Here is an 18,388-nt window from a genome sequence, read left to right on the forward strand (position 1 = left end):
TGAGTCAAGTTTGGCAACAATATGCAGAACTGTTGGTAAGGTATACATTCAGCTGAATTAAAAAAGTAAGAGGTTTTCAGGAAAGGTTTTAAAGAAAAAGATTTTTCCTAGTTTAAAGTTGGGTCTTTACTCTCTACTGCTTCTCCCTTTGCTTTTGTTTGCCATCAAGTCTTTGGACCAGCAACTCCCACAGGACCATAACCCTCTCATTCTTCGTCAACCCTAATGGCGCCTCCTGCTTTAACTGTTGGACCTCCAACCCAAACTCAGTAAAGATGTTTCTGATCACTACTCCAGACATTTCATTAAGGAATCTGGAGTGTGTCTTGCCTGCCTGTATCTTATACCTCCCATTATGTGCCGGGCCGTCTTGGGGGCATGTTAGCCTCGCTTCAACTCGGGTCTTTCTGGTTGACCCTCGGCTTCTGTTGCTGTCCTGCTTCGTGCGATGACTAACCAGGACCTCCTGTCATCCTTTAATCTCCATGTTGGTAGGATTTCACATCACCAGCCACTTCAGTCTGCACATGCCGCCGCCCTCCCCTTGCACCTTGTATTCTTGTCGCCACAGTCACTTACTTAGCAATCCACAGTCAGAGGCCATATTCCTGATGTCCTCCAAAATCTTTGCTGTTTTATTTATTATGGAGGTTTTGATGCTTACTAGCCCCTTGATCACTCTTACAAAAAAAAAAAAAAAACATGAATGAATTCTCTTTTGTTGCTATCACTGTCTTCTCGTCCTTTGGCCCGCAGGTTTGCAATGACTGACAAGGCAGACATGTTGATGTTTGGACTCTGTCTCTAAGGATACTTCATTACCTTTCGTAGCATTTCTTTTTTTTTTTTTTTAGGCTGACTGCCTGGTGGCCTCTATGTGGTCTCCACCTTTAACACCCTGATGGACTCTTTTTATGCTGCCTCTGCCTGTTTGTAAATCATCAATCAAGGCAGCAACTCCCCATTAAGCACAGAGGACATGGAAACAAGCTCAGTGGGGTCAATGTAGAGTGCAACTTATAAAATCTGTGTCAGATTTCTCCCATTTCAGTGGATAAACAACAGTTTGCCAATTGTCAACAGAACGTGCCTTCTTAGTATTTAATTATGACAACTCAGACCAGAAGCATTTGGTCAGTGACCATCACTCCACAACAAAGTAACGTTCTCAATTTGGTTATCTTCAAGCCCCCCAGCTATGGGACGAACTTCCTATGACTTCAGTTAGGATCCATTCTGTCTTAGGGTGATTTAATTACATGTTAATAGAAAAAAGTATGATAATGAAATGATCAAATACCCTTGGACCAGAAAGCTGGCACAACCCTTTTAGTAAAGCACGAATGGGTCTTTTGCTTCATGATTATGGGTCATAAACGTTGGACGGGTCTACTTAGACTATAAGAAATCAGGAAAAGAGTCACTTAGATGTCTGTACAAAAAATAAATAAAAGAACATCAAATTATCCTAAAACGGTAACCAGTCCTTGACCTAAAAAAGCATAAATAGGTTGTTTTAAAATTGAAAATAGCCTTCAGAACACCTGGAGGGGTGTGCTAAAGACGACATTAAAAGATTACAAGATCCTTGGAAAAGCCTGAAAATAATGTATGTCAGTGAGTTGTTGGTTTTTTTTTTTTTATCAGCCTTTTGCCAATATGAAGAGGAAAGTGACAATCATCACAGAATAGTGGTTTTATGATAAATGTTTTGCATCCCATAAAATGTATATGTTCAGTTTTATATTAAATTCAAACTGCTCTTCACTGTCTGATCTGGCTTTCATCTGGTGCGTGCTTGGTGGACATCCTAAACGATTTTTGGGTACACATTATTTTTGCTCTGTGAAATGCTATTCTTTTTCACCTTGCTGTTGTTTACACACTTTCTTTCTTTCTTCCCTCCCTTTTGGCGAAGATTGGAGTTTTCTCAGAAACATGATAACTTAATTTTGTCAAAAAGCATCTTGTCTCTAGCACAGGGGTACATCCTGAATCTGTTCTTTATTGCTCGAGGAAAATAATCCAGAAAATGATTTTCAGCTAAAGAAGCAAAGCGAAATCAGCTGTAGGGAATCAGCAGATTTTCAGTCTGATTAGCCCAAACTCAAGAATCAAATCTATTTTTTTTATTTTTTTTGATCATTGAACAAACCATAATAAGTGTCTCCCAGGTATTGGATGCCATTGCAAGACTTTGGTAAGTTGTGAATAAAATCAAAAGGATCATACAGATTGTGAGGTTATTTATGAGGAAACTGTATATTCTGTGTCATGTCTTGTTCATTCAGGCTGCCAGTAAGTGAGCGAGAGTAAGACTTCCAGCAGATAACACGAAGGCTGAATAAAGTGCAGAAATCTGGGCTGTTGTATCAACTTTTGTCTGCTAAGAAGCTTTTTGAGAATCTCAAAGTTAAGCCTAGGATGTATTGTACATTCTCTAGTTTTTTGAAAAGTCTCTCAGAGAGAGCTTTTTGTGATACGGGTTGTACTATTATCCGAAGGCCATCATTTTCTTTTTCCATGTCCAGTTTGATGTCCAGGGTGGTACTCTGGCTGCAAACATTTTTGCTTTACCAAGGGAGGCTTTACACCTATAAATCCTCTCTGCTCGCTCAATACTTGATGAGTCATTGCTGCTTACGGTATTATGTACTAAGTGATGCCCAACATGACAGGGAAAAGGGGAGGAGGGATAACGAGGACAGAGTAAGAGAGAAAGAGAGAAAGGACAGAGACACAAAGAAAACAAATATGACAAAACCTGACAACCATTTGTTGTCCTCCATGGGGAAATTGGGGAAAAGACAATCACGAACATCTGCAAAGTAACAAAAACACCTATGGCAACAACACCAGCAGCAAGAATATGGAACAAAACTTTTAAAACTAATGGAGGGCAACACAGCTACTGTAAGTGCGTGAACATGAATAAATGTGTCGTAACCCTTGTATGAATTGTGCTCAGTGATGGGGGCTGACAGCTAGTGCCATTACCCTTCCAGGGATCAGAAACAAGCCAGACAGGACCAAGGAAAGCAGCAGGCCCATTGAGGACAGAGGTGCCGATACCTGAGAGGACGTGCTACAGCGCCGCATGGGCCCACACTGGCTGTAGGTGGGCACAGTAGCAATCCTAAAGCCATTTTAAAATGTAATTTCATCCCTGTTTTGACATTAGTGAAACCTGTTTTAAAGCAACTGCTCTTTGTCACAGTAGTGATACAAATAGTAAATGACTAATCGTGGCAGGAAATGTAAAATATATATGTTAGATTTTGTTTTTATGCCGCTTAAATGTCCTGTAATTATATCCTGCTTTATCAAGTCCAGAGGACCCCAGAACACTCCACACTGCATTTCAGACATTCACACACTGACGGTCGTGAGCTACATTTGTAGTCGCAGCTGTCCTGTGGCACACCGACAAAGGCAAGGCTGCCATGCATCGGCGCCACCGGCTCCATAGACCACTGCCAACAAACAAAGTGGCTGAAGTGTCTTGCCCAGGGACACAACAACTGAGACGGTTGGAGCGTGGGGTTGAACTGGCAACCTGCCAGTTACAGGACAATCTTTCTAAGCCTTTCTATATATACCTGACCTATTTAAAATGGATCTGTACCCAAAAAGATGAAAAATGGGTGTGAAAACTTTGGTAGTAAGAATTGCCTATGAGCATTTGGAGAATGAGTCACCGAGGAGGATTTTTTCCCCTCCCTCCTTTGGATTTAAGTCCAGGATTTTACCAGCCCATGACAGAACATCCTGTTTAGGGTTTTCTGAGCCATCTACAGGCGGACGTGCTGTGTACTTCAGACCAATGTCCTGATGCATAACTGAAGCGTACTTGACCATAAACACAATTCTCTTCCAGGGTTTTTTTTTTCTAGTCAGCAGAATTCATGATCATCCAGGTTCTGCAGCAACAAAGCAGCTCCAGACCTTCACAGTAGCAAACGGACACCATCTAAAAGGTTCCACTTTTGCTTCATCAGCCCACAGAATATTTTTGCCAAAGGTTTTGGGGCTCAGCAAGACTTTTGTTTTTCTTTTTTTGGGGGGGCAAACTTGAGATTAGCCCTTTGTGTTATTGTTGCTCTGCAGTGTTTGTGGCTTTGGAAGTCTCGTATGTGCGCAATATTTGTCTCTTTTCTCTTTTTGTTTTAGATACATTTTTGACCTCCTGGATTTTTTTTTTATCAGTGGAATCGTTGGAGTAAGTTTCTCAGTTCATTCTCCAGATCATTTTCTTCAATAAAAATACTTAGGAATACTTAGATGTGGTCTGGTCCTCGTCGCCAGTGAAAGCAGGTTCTTGAGGCAGGCAGTGGTTAATGTGGTTAATCAAAGTTAATTAATCTACATTATCAAAATTGTCAAAGTTAGTTTATTTAAGACAATGGGCAATCATATTTTTACAAAGAGCCAGGCTGGTTTGGATAGCTTGTTTTCCCTCTTATCGTTTGAAATCAGTATTTTATATCTACCCGGATAATAATATTTAATATTAATTTATTATTTAATATTAATTTAATATTTGATGATCTGAAACATTTCAGTGTGATATGCTTATTTGCCACACTGTATGTGGTACCTAATCGGCTCACAACGGCGCCGGCATATCAAAACCTTCCAAAAATTGAAAATTGGAATGGGCCAACAAATTATGTTCAGTGCTTTTCTCGCATTAACACATCCTACTACTACCACTACTACTTAGAGCTGGACGATAATTCAATAACAATATATATATCAATCAATAGACATATATATCAATGATAGAAAAAAGGGTCAATAAAAGTTCAATAGAATAAAAGTTTTCCTTCCTTTTGTATTCTAAGATAAGGTAAGGTAAGTTTATTTAAATAGCACTTTTCAGTGACAAGACATTCAAAGCCATGTTGGGTAATATTACACCATCCTGTACCTCCCTCCACCCACCCGGTCTAGTCTGTTTTGGTTCTGAGGACGTCATTATTCCCTCCCAACCAATCACAAACAGAGACCCAGGAACGCTCTGTCACCAAGCCCCGCCCACTTCAAAGAGTTCAGAGAACACGTGTTGTTTTTTTCTTTTTTTTAAAAAAAAAACTTGCAGTTTTGGTAAAAACTTGGTTGAATAAAGTGTTGAGTTTGAATTCATCGTTTGTGTGTTCTATATCCAATAATAGGTCGCTAAGCAACAGCATAAAATGGTAAGGGCGGCACAATTTGTTGATAATTATCGATATCGATCAATATGATTTCTATTTTATCAATACGCTTTTTTTCTAAATTGTCCAGCCTTACTACTACTTCTACTACTACTACTACAACAGAGGAAAGCATGAAGTCAGTAAAAAACAACAACACATGTAGCACTTCATTAATCCCTAATTAAAAGGTTTGTCCATTTCTTTTTTTATCTCAATTATGAAACATGGCACAAACTTTGTTCCAGCTCTCCTGTAACATTCTCTGATTATTTAGCCGCTTGTTCCCGGGCAACACCATTCTTGTCTATATTTCAGGGTTGACAGGTTTTGCATAATGAGCGAGCGGGGAAAACAAAGACAGCCCTACACCATGTGGTGTCTTGCTTTGTGATCCCATGAGCTTGGCAGTGAAATACGGGCACAGTTTTTTTTTTTTGTTCAGAAGGCTCTGCTGGATTTAAACCAGCATCGAAATGCGTGCGACAGGACATAATCAAGTGATGCAGATCATCCTGGAGACGAGATGGATGTATGAGCAATGGATAAAAGCCATTATTTTGAAAAGTTTTCCCTTTCACTGGGCTATATTTCAGCTTTTATGTAACCACCTGCTCCGTGGTTGATCGTTTCAGGCTCTGCCGAATCTGGGACAGCAATGAGAGGAAGACGTACTGTCCTCGCCGCGATGAATACCGTTTCCTCATCAGCTCAACACCCACTTGATCAAAAGGACTCAATGCCTCAATGGGCTCAGCGCAGACTACCGAACTTATATGCAACGTTGATTGAATGTATGATCAGAAGCAGAAATGTTACGCAATGACGAGATGCATCGAAGCCCATCTGTGTGGATCTTTCTGCACTGAAATCAGTGGAAAAGCGCAGCTAGAAGAGGAAGCTGTGAATCTCATTGAGAAGTTTTCATTTTGGAAGTCCTTTTGGCCCAGGAAGTGCTTTAAAAAAAAAAATGCCGCTATCTTTGGCATTTCAGAAGGCCTCCTGACAGCAGCGATGTCACAGCACACTGGACCGAACCCAAATCACTCCTCGCCCCGAGAGCTCAGAAATTGCATGTGACGGTGACGACGTGCGCAGCTTTGGGTCAGGAGTGTGAAATATGACAGTGTTTCATGTCTAAATATTTGCCTGTTTGCAGCTTTTTGCTTAAAAATGAAGAATAGCAAAGCACAGATGTATGTTGCTTCGGAGAATGGAGTTATGAAGCACACAGTCTGTTAAAGAGCGATAAACAAGAGTAAACAATTGTCAAATACAGGAAAATATGGTAAATTACACAAAGTATATTAAAAAAAAACAAGCTCAAAACTGTGAATACGCTCTAAATAGAATGGTGGAACTATAGGGGTACAAAATGAACACTGGATCTGTCCTTTTACAGCACAATAAAGGGAATTTTTTTCCTAGGATTTTTTTTTTTTTATCTGTTCTCACTGCTGCTAGGAACACTAACCAAGCTTACCGTCACGGTCCATGAGCAGTCATGCCTGGAGGCCCCAGAATCCAAAAGATCACTGAGATGTGGCCGCAGTTTTTTGTTCAAAAGGCAAAACACGCAAATGAAAAACACAAGCCTGTCGGTAAAAGCTTTCTGGTGCACGTGAAATACTGTGCTGCGAGGATAATGTTGATGCAAATTACCCGTATACCATTTTCCTCTGCGTGCTGAAAGATGCAGAACACTGAGGATCTAAATATCTCAGCCATTCATAACTTTTCAAGCTTGTTCTGATACACCGGACAGATTTATGTGGCCAGTTTTTGAGTTTAGTAAAGCTTGGACCCTACAATAACAACTGAAATAAATAAAATAAAATAGAAATTAAAAGGTTATTTCCAAAAGCATTTTAAATATTTTTTATAGTCTTGATGTAAGCAATCATTTATTTATTTTAGGAGCAGAGGCGACATCATAAAGTGTTAAGCAGGATTTTACAGTGATATTAAAATTAAAGCAAACTGCTTGGAGACTGATACACTGAGCATTAGTAGTTATGTGTTTATTCCCTAGAGAATGCGGACCCTTAATTTGACTCTGAGATACTCCAAAGTTAAGCCAAGCCACCGTGTCAAAATCCAGCATCCACTTTGTGCTTCTTCTGACTTAATTTTTTAACACCTCACTGATGCTGAAAGTAATAGACTTTCATCGTTCTTCCTTCAGCACCAAGTTCCACATTGGAGCATTTGGCTGCTACGACGACCTGCCAGCGTCGACGTCCCCGTCCCATCGCAGGTCTGGGCCGATGAAGCTGAAAATGGCTCCATTCCAGTCACCGGGTGATTTTGTTTTGCATCTCTACATGTAAATGGTTAAAGACCCAAATTCCTTTCAACGTTTCCTCTGAGGTACTTGATCTGTTTGCCTGAGAAGTTAGTCAGTCACTGATCTCATGGTTATCTGGTGTCCATGCAGTTTAAAAGCAAATCTGTTAACATTGGATAAGATAACCCCTTTCTCTTTAGTTGTTTGGTTGCGTTCTTCTTCGTTTCTACACATTTGCAGACCTACCACTCGTCAGTCCCAACCACAGTCACTGTGTGTTTTTACTCCAGCCGTTCCACTTGACCTCTCCCTGCTCTCGACCCCCTGCTGTTAACACAACTCAAGGTTGTCACCGTTCATTTGTCAGACTGTCTTTGTGGGTCTTGCCTTTGTTTCCAGTGTGCTGCGCGGGAAGATCCGTTCCCACCTTTTTATGCAGCCTTGAACCTATTCTTTGAAGTAAATGAATTTTTATTTTGACTTCCAGAAGTCTCCAGCTGTGCTTTCAGGCCAGTGAGCGCACAGCTGAACCCATACGGCGCCGCATGAGTCCTAAAGCTTGATGTTAGCCTGCCTCATCTGTTCCTTAATTTGTTGTGATGTGTGTTTAAAATCGTTAAGTCTGAATTTATACCATCTGGCTATTGATTTGGAGGTAGTCATTCTTCAATATCCATTCAACAAATGTGCACTATGTATTAATGCACCTTCTAAGGAAGACCCTTTGCATGATGCAGCCACCTCCGTGCCTAAAACCTTTAGAGTTCTTCACATTGAAAGCCTCATATTGACTCATCTCAACACGGTTCTTGTCATTGTGGCCGGATCATTATATCATGAGCCGTTCTTCCAGATGGCATTCATCTTGAATGTGTCAGTTTTAGAACAGAAGTGTGTTTGATCACACCCTCCTATTCAATTAATTTCAATTAAATTTTATTTATATAGCGCCAATTAATGAAACATGTCATCTCAAGGCACTTTCCAAAGTCAAATTCAATCAGATTATACAGATTGGGTCAGATTATACAGATTGGTAAAAAATAATTCCTATCTAAGGGAACCCAGTTGATTGCATCAAGTCTTGACAAGCAGCATTCACTCGTCCTGAAGGAGCGTAGAGCTACAGGGAGAGTCGGCTGCAGTCATCTCCTTGTCCTTAGTAATAGGACATTAGCTACAAATGTGGACATTGACACTGTTTTTTTTTGGCAATTTCCAGTTCATGATACACTTCATTGTTCCTGGCTATTCCAATTGTTTTCATCTAAAGGGGACACTTATGTTGAATAATTAAGAGCTCAAAACCAAATTGAGATTTACCTCCCTGAGTGGTACCGTATGTTGCTGTCGCTGTGTAATTTATGCACATTTTTCAGGCGGAAAATGTATGTTTTCAAAGTATTAATTGATTGGCAAGTCATTCCCGAGAAGCACCGTCTCATTTTGAAGCTGTTGTTTTCTCCTCAACGTGATGTGTTTACTGGATTCCTGCAAGTTCTTAAAGGGCAACCCAATTTATTCACAAAGCACAAAACAATCAAGATTTTTTATTGGATTTCTAAATTCCTGTTGATGGAGTTTGCCTTCTTGGGAAATAAGCATCCCCTTGGATGGAGAGGGAGGCTGAGGTTTGCTAATGAAATAACTCCTCCTTCAAGATAACAATGCAGCACTTAGAAATTATAATCTTAAATTAGCTCTGTGGTTACAGATCCTGTGATGTATTATGGTGAGACAATGCTTGCCGTGTGATACCGTAATTATCTCCCGATTTAAACCCCCGGTATTGAGAGCAGCCAAAGTCTTGCCCTCCAGCTGCTCACCGATCCACTGGTATGCATCCATCTTGGTACATTATTTTCCAGAATGGGAGGCCGTAGGCAATGTTGTGGCAGCAATTTGTAGAGTTGCAGAAATGAGAAACAGAGAGAGAGAGAGAGAGAGAATGATCTGCAAACATATATTTGTCTATTCTTGCAGAGCTGAAGGAGGTTCAACTGGATCTCGCTCACGGCTGCTGCTCATTTTGCTTCTGACCTCACCCAAAGTCTGAGTCATGTTGCCTCCAAACGAAGTTTAGAAAGTACCGGCAGACATGTTCTGCCACACAGGCCAAAAACATCATGTCGTGAAGCTAATATCTCCTCCTGGCTCCATCCGACATGATAAAACAACCATTTCCGCTCGCGTCTTGGCTGTCCTGAAAGCAGGGTTGCGCCTGTCAATGAGCCTGTGGCTCCCAATACATCTCCAACGATAAGCATCTCAGTTATATCTTTCTAATAGCACTTGTTCCCTCATTATGCGCTGATGAGATTTGTGAGGCAAATCGTTAATTATCAGGGCACTTGACAGAGCACATGTTGTAGCGCTGGAAAGGTTTTGCGACTGAACGACATTCTTACTTTGTGCCGAAGCGGATTTGCAGACAAAAGTGTCCAAACCCCTTGAACTGTTACACATTTTGTCACGTCACAACCACAGACTCATCTTATTGACTTTATGTGAGATTACATTAGTTTTCCAAAAAAGACAAAAAATGTGATAAGTGTGCCATGTGTTTGTAATCAGACACCTTCAAATTTTTTATTTTTTTATTTTTCTGTTATTTATCGCATTTAAATGTTGCAGGACAGAGATTTTTAAGGGCTGCGTAGGACACCCCTGACTTTGTAACATGAGCTCTGGGTTTATTTACAGGCGTGTTGTCTTACTGAAAGGGAAACTTCTTCTGGAATGTCTCTTGTTTTTTTTTTTTGCAGTTTTCTCTTCCATTTCATGTGTTATGCATCTGTATATTTTGCATCCTTCTTCTGAAGAAACACATGACATGCCTCCACCATCTTTCCCCAGGAATGCTGTGTTAAAGGGGACCTATCACACTTTTTGGTTCTTTCTTATCGCATTGAAATCATTCAGCTGGTGTCTATATAATAAAATGGTGCACGCCAAAGTATTGCCGTTCCATTTTGAATTCCCTCTTTTTACCCCTGTTCTGAGATGCGTCTGAGAGCAACTCGTTTTGCTGCAGTCACTTTAAATCTAAAGCAGGCACTTCACATCCCGCCTCCAGGTGGCGCTGCACCATGTTTGGTTATTTTTGTTGTATGCTGGGTAGCGGTGTGAACAATTTGACTTATTCACTTGCAGCTTTGACAGCCTATGGAATACAAAACTGTAAACCCTGAGAAATAAAAACATTGGCTTTACTGAATTGATAAACCGGAGGTCCATTACTAATCCATGTTTAGTAGCAAATATTGTGACATAATATTGTTGAAAACAGTAATAGAAAACAGAGAAAACTGAACAGTTTGAAAATTATGACACCCAAAAGCATATATAGAGATAAGTATGCAGCTCCTGAACATACTTTCACATTTTCCAGTACACAACAAAATGTATTTAAGAGATGAAAAAGTGGATTTTGTACAATAGGTACATGCCTAGTAGCAAATTGGATTTCTAAAGAGATTCTTAAAACGACTGCCTTCGTCCTGCTATTGTTTTATAAATGCCAGATTTGGAGACTAATAGTTTTTGTTTCGTCAGATTACCCGAGCACAGCTAGTCACCTCTTGCTGCATCTCAGATGAAAGCTAGCCCTCCCCAGCCCGTTTGTCTAGGTGGGCCGTGATGTCTTGTTAGGTTTGCAGTTGTGCCTTGATGGTTTGATAAGTTCTCTGCAAGACGCTGAAAGCTTGGGAGTTTGTTTTATTACCTAACCTGCTTTAAACTTCTCCTCAACTTTATCTCTAACAAACTTCTGAGGCCTTTACAGAACCTGTTTACTTCAGCAAATAGGTGACTTGTGAAGGCAATCAATTGCACTGGAACTTGTTTGGAGTCATTTAAGTAACAGTGGCTGAATGCATGTACATGCCACACTCTGCATTGTTTTATTCTTTCAATGAGAATAAATCAGCATTTGCTATTATTATGGTGACATGACAAAATATAAATTCATTTTAAGGGGTAGGGATACCTTTAAGACACTGTATCTTCAAATTCATATTCTATGGCATAACAACGACGTACGTTCAAACCCTCCTTCAGAGAAGGAACTGTTTCCTTGCATCTTTTGGTTTTGGAGCAGCTTTCCACAAATCAATTTATTTTGTGCTGACATCTCTCAGGGACTGATTTATGCAAATATTTCTCTCCCACCATCAAATAATCTTAAAATGCAGAGGGAGTTACTCACCGATGTGGAATGTCTGGTCTGTCTAAACATCCAGCATACAATTACACAAAAACAAGATCAAATCTTTTTTTTTATATATATAAAACAACACAAACAGAACACTAAAAATTATGTTTGATGCAGAGTTAGAGTGAAGGAGATTGTTGGCTTTAATCCCCCCCCCTCCTGCTGGGTTCCTCCAGAAAGGTCATTTACTCCTCCAGGCCATGTTGTCATCTAGATTCTGTCATATTACGGCTGAATAAAGCTGCCGTCTACAACGGCCTCAGATATTTCACGGGGTCTTCATGCAGGTGTACGAATAAAAACCCTCTCCAGGTTGGTTCTCTTCGGCCTGCCTGATCCCACTCAGCGAAACTAAAGTCCGAGTCCCCCTATTTCAACATCTGCAGCGTGGAAATACAGTTATATTCTTTTGTTGTAAATCTCTGACACAAAAACCAGCCAAACAAATTGAAGTGCTTAAAGTTAAGGGACCGCAGAGCCTCATTAAATGCAGTTTGAGCGGCCAGCACTCCATTTCCAAGAGCAAGCTACACTTTTGGGTTTTTCACGGCACTCAACACATTTTATGAGGGTTCCCAGCACAGCAGGAACAGCAGGGACTTATTTCTGTTTTACTACCCCTGCAGAGCATGGTTACAAGAGCAAGTTTTACTGCTTTGATAAAATGCCTGCAAATAAGTGACAGCTGATTGCCTTTCTCATAAAGGTCGTGCTTTGTTTGTTTCATAAAGTCTCTTGGCAGTTCATAAAACATAATTCATAAAGTTATATTTAAGAACATGATTCCCTTAATTAGTGACAAAAAAAATAAAAGCATGTTGGAAACCGATCTCAATTAAAGTTAGTTCTGGGGATTTATTTTGTGAGTTTATATGGGTAGCTGGATTTTAGACACATTCTGACCATCTCTGTATGATTTCTGAGAGAAAAGTGGCTGCTAAGCATCTTTGTCAAGCATGGTGGTAAAAGTCTCATACAAAAGTGACTAATTGTGGGTGATGTGGTTCTTTGACCAGGGCGCAACTGTGTTGAGGGGCGGCAAGAGTGCTTGTGGGGGGAAAAAAATTAGTCAGACCAGCATTGTGGGCACCATAACAAACTAACAGCATAGTTAGCATCTAGTGGTAGATGTTTTGCTGTTCTGATTTCAGAGTACTGTTTGATAATAAATTAAACTATGCTATTTTGAAGGACTCTGTCCTGAATTTAATAATCTCAGCTCAAAATGTAAAATACCTCGACTGGCTAAACTTCTCCTAGCTTATTCTACAATGAACAGTGATTCTTTACAACACAATTTGAATTTATGAAACCTTACTTCTTAATTCTGTACCGCCATATACCAATCTTTTCAAAACGTAGACTGAACTACTCTACGCTGAATACAGATTCTTCAAAGTTTAGTTTCTAGTTGTCTAACTTATAGGTGAAAACAAATTAGATAGATTTTTTTAAAGGGGCGGAAACAGATCTTATCCCATCTCTTCATGTGACAGTAGCAGTGGCACAAATAGAGTGGGAGTGGCCAGATGCAAATGGGTTATCAATGTTAAGAATAGGCCAACATAGGCACAATTTATATATGTCACATTTTTCTTATGTCTTTTATCGTTTAGAATTAGAGGTCATGGTACATATCGCACCACCTATGGCTCTGCAACACCATTGTCGTTTATGAAATCTCACGTCTGGTTAACTATTTGGGTGCACACATTTAGTTGACTCATTTTGTCATTTCTTGTGTTTTTGGTTTACTTTAAACTAATATACTTTTCATCTGAGTTGCCAGTTCCTGGGAGGCTGTCATGTGGGTGTGGCCAGTAAAAGAAAGGAGTCCCCAGCTGTAAAAGATCTCAATGACAAGGAGGCTTAGTTGGACTCTTCCACTTAGTTTTAGAAGGGGTGTTGGAAATGTTTAGGTTTTTCTATGTGGTTTTGTCTTTTGTAATTAAATTTGGGAAGTTTAATTATTTAAGTCCTCTTCCTCATAGGTTGCTAATTTTAGTACTGTACTGATTAGTTTGGTCTTTTGTTGTAGTTTTGTTTAGGTGAATGTATTTTATGTTCCCCTCTTGTGTCAAAATGGTCTGATCAACAAGTGTATATGTTTCCCTTGTGTGTCAGTTTAAAAAAGGAGAAAAAGTCTGTTCCTGTGTGGTAAATAAATTTTGTTAGTATTTTTCCTCAAAGATTTCCCTGTGCTTCTCTGCTTTTTTGGCTCGGTCCCTGCAGTAAAGCTACTCCTAAAAATACATTTTGCTCAAAGATCTACTCAAGTAAATGTAACTGAGCTAGTTAATACCTGCCTCTGAAGACCAGCAGTAAGTGTTCAGACCAACCTGAATTTGGAGAATCTGGGTGAAACACTTATAAGTAAGACAAGAAAAGCAGTACCTCACAACATGGCCTGGTCAAGAGTGATTTTATACATTCTTTAAGACGTTAAAGTCCAAACTTTACAAGCAATATAAGTGAACATTATGCTTTAATGATTTTACCAACTGACTACTTTCCCATTAGAAATTCAATAGTCTTGCTTGTTTTTCAGTTGAAGCAAAGCTATCTGTGTAAACCTCTTTTTCAAGCCAACAGTGATAGCAGATATAGAGCAAACACCAAGAAACACATGATGTCTTGAGCTCCTACTCATTTTTTTTTTTTTACCGCCTTTAGATGTTGCTCTGGGATTGAAGCATTAGAAACTGAGAGTCACAGCAGAATTCATTGGTTGCCAGACAGCAGAAGTAGCACAGCTGTTGTTTGGTTAAGACAGTAACCACCAGTGACTGCGGAGCATGTTCAAAGTAGATCAGAGCCATGAGTTGCAAATACACTCCCACAGTCATGTAACGTTACGACTCGTGCATATTTAAAGCATACAGCAACTCTACAGAATGAAATACATATATTAAACGTACAACTGCTCTTCCTATGCAGCCATTGAGCTGATGTTTGTTGTTTTGCTGCAGGAACTCACCTTCAAAACATCCACCGTCCTCAATAATGTGCGTTTGAACAGGCGTGCATATCAGACGGTTAAGTCTTTTATCCATCAAGGGCTGCAGTTGATACCACTGTTGCCAGCCAGCAGTTATTGGGTTTGAATCCAATGGTGTTACAGGAGTTTGCACGGTCCCCCCGAACATGTGTGTTCTCTCCGCCTTCAACAGTTCAAAATCATAGCTGTTACAAAAATCGCCCTAAGGTGTGTGTGTGTGCATGATTTCTAGTCCTGTGTTTCACTGAGTAGCCCGGAATTGGACTGGCAACTTGCCCAGGGTGTACCCATCCTCTCACTCAGTGGAATGGGCAGATAGGCACCAGCACCAGAGTGGCCCTGCGAGAAGGAGCAGAAATGGGGGCTGGATGGATGTTAGGTTAAAAAAAAAAAACCTTCTAGATGAGGGATTTTTCAGTGAGACCTCTCATCATGAGCAGGTGCTTTTGCATTTCTGCAAATAGCCTTATTGTCTGAGGTGTCACATCTGCCGATGCTGTGGATGACACACAGTCATTCAATTCAGTTTGCTTGCAGAACTGCAGCATGACTGTTGAGGCTAAACTGTTTCTCAAAAGAAAAGCCGAACAACTGATAAGCAAAGCAGCCGCTGTCTGTTAGAGGCGAAACGAATAAAGTAAAACAGCGACTGGAGGGTGGATCTTGCTTTAAACATGGGATAACATTTCATAAATATACAGACAGGCCGGTCTAATACCGGAGCAACAGATGGGAAGCTTTTCATTGAAGGTTGCAGAAAGTTTCCATAGTTGATTGAAGTGTCAGCTGAAAAATCTGCCATTTTCATGTTTTTTATTTGTTTGTAAAAGCGAATAAGCAAGCAATGTTTAGCTAGCTGTCAAATGGCATATACGAAGGAGCAAATATTTATTAGTGAGTGAAAACTTAACTCAGTTTCCTATAGATCTATAGGCAGTCTATGAAATTCTTTCTTTGTTGAGTTTGACAGCTAATATTTTTGTCAGTTTTGTTATTTTACATGTGACACTCAAAGTGGGTATCCCCATCGGTTCTACAGTCCACAGTAACAGTGCAAACATGTGCTTCATGCAAAAGTTATTAAAATATTTCTAGTTTTAAAATGTGTGGTGTTTGATGCGCTGTGGGCAAATTTTCCTTTTTAGGTAAGATAACAGTTCCTGAAAGAAAAAAAAAAGCCTTTTAATCATGAAAGGGTAAATGGTCCTAATTATTATGCAGTGGTGGGCAACAGCTAACCAAGAAGTTAGCATCAATAACTCATATTTCATAAATACAAATATTAGCTTCTCTACCATTAACCTGATGATGAAAAAGCGAATTAAAGGAAGCTAACGCTGTGCGTTAGCTAACATCACAGCTAGCAGTGCACTGTTTTCAGCCAAAGCAAAAAGGTGGGCACCGGCGTCTGTGTTGTTGAGCAATGGGAGCTGATAATATTAAGACCACAAGAAGAAGGAAGAAGAAAACAGCACAGATACCAACAATGGTGTTTTTTTTTGTTTTTTGTTTTTGTGGATCCGTGACTTTTACTGGTGTAGAGAAGTCTGTGTGGATGTGTAGTGAGAGACAGGACAGTGACGTAAATGGGGGATGGTATCATACTTACAGGTGTCGAAACCCAATATACTGGAAGCTAAATGGTCCGCCAACCGCTTCTAAACTTGGCGAGAACGATAATGCTCTGAATGAAAAGCTAGTTATGCAATTATCTGTTTGTGGAAAAAAAGCACAGCTGTGCCCACCACAGTTATTATGTTACTTTGCCTTTTATTTCAGTTCCTGCTTGAGAAGAATTAGACACCTAACCAACATGGATTAAAACATTACCCCAATGCAGGCCTTCAGAAGCTGTTGTCTGTTCCTCGGCTAACATATCTGTTCTTCACGGCGTCTGTTTGTGTGTGTGTGGGTCTGAGTGTGTTGAATGAATCCCTTCAAAATAAATAAACCCACACACTCCAGGCGCTTCACTTACTCTGGCAGACAGTCACATTCTTAAAAACAGTTCGCCCCAGCACGTCGCCAGAGGTTAGGAGAAGCACACAGAAAACCGTGTTGAGCACAAGAGGGGGAAGTGTTTACCGTCAATCAAATGTGTTGGTGGCACACAGGAACCAATGTCGGCCGATCAGGCTTCAATTAAGCCCCAGCAAGGAAACAGCCTGTGTCACTGCCCACACCTCGGTGTATCTGCTGATGTGGAATGCACCCAAGGTCTCCGCCATGACAGGTGAGTGGTAAAAACAAGGGAGCATCCCGAAACCTGTGCAGGGATGGACATAAGCTGCTGTTTTAAAATTGTTTTCACACTAGCAACATTTTCATGGTGCGAATAAAACTTCATAACATCTCGGGGAACAAAACATTTTATAAATCTGTATTTGTTCTTTTTTGACCGGAAGTAAAACATGGCCAGAATTGTTGCAATTTGAATTGAAAGCTGCAGCCGACCGCCACCTGCGCAAGCCAGATACCTACCGCGCTACTTTCTACCGAGTCAATTCTGGAGATAATTAAAATATGTAAATAACACTGGCTCACATCCAAATAGCACTGCAAGGGAGGATTTCACTGAAGCAAATCTGTTAGTCCTCCGCTCGCAGTTTCCTGAGAGAAATCCTATAAAAACCCCGTCGGCTTTATGTTAGACAACAATGAGCTCATCCAGCAGTCAGAATGTAATCCCGATTCCCAAGGTACACACCGAAATCCTACTGATTAACAACATCAAGATCAAACTGGAGCAAATGGTATTCAAACAGGATGACAGTTATCTTCCTCTAAGTGTGTGCGCCACAAGGAGAAGAAAGGCTGATATAAGGACAAAGTGACACCTTCAAACTCGTCCAACTCATTATTTTGAAGTATATATTTAACAGGCTGCTCTACAAGTCTGCTTGTGCCGTATGAAGTAGAAAGCTGTAATATCATGCTTTATTACAGCTACCAAGGAGCTGACAGAGTTATTTTCTGACTGAAAAAGCTCCTCCGCGTTAGGAAGGTGAGGCTGTGGACGCTGGAGAAAAATCAGATAAGCTAATAAGAAATTGTTGCAATTAGAAATGTATAGATTTTGACCAGCAACCAAACAGTCAAGTAATTTTATGTATAATATGAAGTAAAATAAAAATAAACATTTAGGCGATTTTATAAACGGAGCTTTAAGATACAATGGAGTCATATTTCATCAGTTAACTTCCAAAATGTCCAGCCGCACTGATCAATTCCCCCTTCAGCTCTGAGTCGATACAGATTCGATTTGATGGCTCGCAGGCATAACTTTAAGTATCTTGCACCTGACGTTTATTTAAACGGAGCTGTTCGGGGAAATGGGATCCATCCACAACAGCTGGCTTTTGTCTGGTATGACTTCATAATTTGAGAGACCAGCAAAGGATCCCAGAATGAGTTTTAAAATGGATCGTTCCACGGTGGGATTTAGCTTTGGGTGGTAAACCAAAGTCCAGTCACAGTGCCTTGCGAGACTTTTCATCCCCTTTTGATTCTTACATGTTTTGTAGCATTAAAGCCACACAATTCTGTGGATATATGTGGATTTTATAAGAACCACCAACACAAAGCAGTTCCTAGCTGTAAGTAAATGGATTATGATACATTCTGTTTTCAGCATCGAGGAAAACAAATTCAGAAATGTGCACCTTCTGCTGCAATTAGAAGATGCAGTTTTTCTT

Source organism: Fundulus heteroclitus, chromosome 13 (genome assembly GCF_011125445.2).
Source record: "Fundulus heteroclitus isolate FHET01 chromosome 13, MU-UCD_Fhet_4.1, whole genome shotgun sequence".
Lineage (NCBI taxonomy): Eukaryota > Metazoa > Chordata > Actinopteri > Cyprinodontiformes > Fundulidae > Fundulus > Fundulus heteroclitus.